This window comes from Momordica charantia (assembly GCF_013281855.1).
Source record: "Momordica charantia cultivar OHB3-1 chromosome 7 unlocalized genomic scaffold, Mcharantia_2.0 BLBB01000007.1, whole genome shotgun sequence".
Classification (NCBI taxonomy): domain Eukaryota; kingdom Viridiplantae; phylum Streptophyta; class Magnoliopsida; order Cucurbitales; family Cucurbitaceae; genus Momordica; species Momordica charantia.
In genome coordinates, this window is record NW_028275165.1 from 9,714,347 (window position 1) to 9,717,741 (window position 3,395).

The following is a 3,395-nucleotide window of genomic DNA, read 5'->3' on the forward strand; positions in this document are numbered from 1 at the left end:
TAATTATGCATAATTCATTCAAAATGAGAGAATTGACAATTCAACTAGCTAAAGAACCTAACTAAGTGATTGTTTTCTATTTTTCATGGTCTTTTGATAAGGACTCTCACATTTACACATCAAAATTACCCAAATTATACCACAAAACACTATTTTACGGAGAGTTATCAGACCTCCAAACTTAAAATCTTGCTTGTCCTCAAGCAAGATTAACTCTGTAACTCCCCGAGTTTCTCAGGTTAGTTAGTCTCGAATCAGGAGATTTTATTTTCCTTCATTTAATTTTAAATTGATTGTTAATTAAATTTATTGATTGTTAATTAAATTTATTTTTACTATCGAGCTCTACACTCCAACTTAAATTAATAATTACCGGACTCCGTGTGGTGAGTCTTGTTTTAAGGGGGATGGACTTCTTTCCTCTGGGCTTGGACGCGTTGGGCCTCCATTGAGGTAACTTGGATTTAAAACAAAACAAAAGGGAAAAGAAAACCCTAGCCCCAAGCCCCTTTTCCTTCTTCTTCTTTTTTTCTTCTACCCTAGCCGCCCCTGGATTTCTCATTCATCTTCCAACCCCGCCGCCCCCCTTCTCTTATTTTCCGGCGAGGTGCAGCGGCTCCGGCGGCGCCCTTCGGATCGAGCAGCAGCGCTACGGCGCTCCCTCGAACAGCAGCAGCGGACCGGCGACGCTCCCCGACGTTCAGACGGTCTGCAGCAGCGGCGGCGCGCCCCGGTGATCTTCAACGAACCAGCGCGGCATCCTCCTCATGGCGGCGCACGGCGAACGGACGGTACAGTAGCGGAACAGCGGCGATTTGCTGCTACGACCCGACGAACAAATTACTCCAGCGACGGGATTTGTACGTTACAGCGGTGGTTAGGACGTTTGGCGGTGACCCATATCCGTTCGAAGCTCGATTTAAACTACCCACACCTTGGCGAGTTAGATCTAGGTGACCCACATCTATACAAAGTCGGTTTTGGTGGTAATGCGTCATTCGAACCCTTTTAGAGTTAATTTCGAAGGATAAATAGCGTACGTAATGTGCTGTATTTTCTGTTTTGGTGTGCTTAGGGTGAGGTCGACGCAAAACTTAAGGGCGAGGTTGTGGGTAAGTAGACAAGGGGCGTGTGCGTGAGTTAATGTATGCTCGATGGTCTTTAACGTGCTGATTTTGTGGCGTTTAATGCTAATTTTGTGATGTCATTGTGCTAAATAATTTTCGTTGTGTTAGTCGATATACTTGGAATGGTGTTGGATAATTGTCGATGAAAATGGTGAGTTTTCTGCTTGCTAAACTGTGAGTATTGCTGTGGTAATGTTTGTTGCCTGGATATGCATGTTTTTGTTCGGCATGTTTATTGAGCTATTATCCTTAGTAATACTTGTTAAATAATGGTGTTGGATATTGAGCATGATTGGGTTATTATTTCGTTATTAGAAAGTTGTTAAGGTTGTGAAAGCATGTTGAACTGTACTTGTGAGTTGAAAGATGCAGGGTTAGTGGTAAAAGAAAGTATATAGTAAGACTCTGGTGAAAGCTGGATTTTTGGAAGGAATGAAGGAGTGGGTGTCAGGGCCTCGGGTATAAATGGTCGGGGGCTGATACGTCACTAATGGAGTATCGAGGCCTCGGTATAAATGGTCGAGGGTCGATACGAGGAGTCCTCTGGAGGAAAGACTATTGGGGCCTTGGGTATAAATGGTCAAGGGCCAATAGATGGTGAAGTCGTCGGGGCCTCGGGTATAAATGGTCGAGGGCCGATGCAGCAGGGTCGGGGCTCTGGGTATAAATGTTCAGGGGCCGTCCCTACTCGAAGGAGATAGCTGTGGAAGGGTAGGATAACTGTGATAAGCGTAGAGGTACTGGTGATGTTAGGGAGACTGGAGGTTGGTTGTTAACGTGTTTCCTGGTTGTGGTTGTCACTAAAATTTTATGGAATGTGTATATGTTTGAATGCATGATGTATAGAAAAGCATGATTACGAATGTTTCTTGATATAGTTGGGCATGACGTATGTGTGTGTTGGTGAGGGCTACTTACGGAGTATATTTTATATACTCACCCCCCCTCTACAATGATTGTTTCAGGTGAAGGACTCGTGGGCGACCATGGTGATGGGACGGAGGAGACATGACGAGCGAGGACCATAGGCTGCTTAGTTACTCCTGTTTAGTTTAAGTCATTTGTTAAGGCCTTTTGTTATGGCCAATAAACGGTTTATTCGTATTTGAATAATTGAGAGACTTCCCCTTGTTGTTAGTTTCACTTCGGGATAGGTGCCTATTTGAGTTTTATTCCATTTATTGAGATTCATCTAGATTGAATAATAAACTTGCCTCGTGAGGTGGTTCACGAATGTTGTTGAATGATATTCTATGGGATTGATTTATCGTTAAATTGATGAGAATTGGAACTTGATTTTATATGTTTGTTTGCATAGGAAGTTGGCAGGATGTAGTTGGGGTTAAATCTAATTAGTTGGTTAGTTAACGTGACCTAGAGGTGTGGGGGAAATTCTGGGTCGTTACAATTGGTATCAGAGCGGAGTCGTTCCTGTAGACTGTCCTAGAACCTAGGTCAATAGGGTTTGGTCCTTGTCAGTCTCCCGTCATCACCCGGTGCGCTTCCTAGTTCTGTTTGTTCGATCATGAATGTTTCATATTGCCTATTATTGAGATATTGTTATTGAGTGATATTGGATAGGTCGGCGTGTTTCCTTGGTTCATTACATAGACTTTACTTGAAATTTGCACTTGTGTTGTGCCCCGGTTAGTGCGTTAATGACCTTGGTGCTCTGTTCTCTGTTCCTTTAGACAATGGCTTTTCGGCGGAACACGAGAGCTCACAACTACGAGGATCCGAATCCTAGGGGTGAGGGAGCAGCGGATCCAAATGTTCCCCCGGTATTTCCTTGAAGGGTAGCACCCCCGGCTCCTCAGGCAGCACCTCAGGGAGTTCCCCAGGTGAATCCCCAGGTGGCGTTATTAGCTGAGGCATTGCAAGTATTGCTGGATAATGCGAATGGAGCCGGTGGAGCTCAAGTGCAGCAGCCTCGTCGGGCACAAATTCCACAAGAGGAGGTTCAGTTTATCAGGGATTTCAAACGTTTTGGGCCACCCGTTTTCCGGGTGAGTGAGAGGCCTACTGCGGCCGAGGAATGGGTCAGGGAGTTGGAAGCCCTTTATGTGTATCTGGGGTGCTCCGACGATTTCAAGGTCCGGGGAGCAGTGTTTATGCTTCGGGGAGAAGCAGTTAATTGGTGGGAGTCGGTGGCGGCAGCGGAGGATCACGCCAACGTACCCGTCACATGGGCAAGATTTAAGGACCTACCCTATGAGTACTATTTCCCCGTGACTGTCAGGAATGAAAAGCAGGCAGAGTTTCTCCGTC

The 3,395-nt window shown here is 45.4% G+C and overlaps 1 long non-coding RNA gene across 1 annotated transcript; it reads left to right on the forward strand.

Annotated features, from left to right (window-relative positions):
* Positions 1 to 511: 511 nt before the first annotated feature.
* Positions 512 to 2,402, forward strand: LOC148210297 (uncharacterized). Its single transcript, XR_015792332.1, has 2 exons — positions 512 to 938; positions 2,093 to 2,402. It is a non-coding gene; the product is annotated as an uncharacterized LOC148210297 (long non-coding RNA).
* The last annotated feature ends 993 nt before the right edge of the window (positions 2,403 to 3,395 follow it).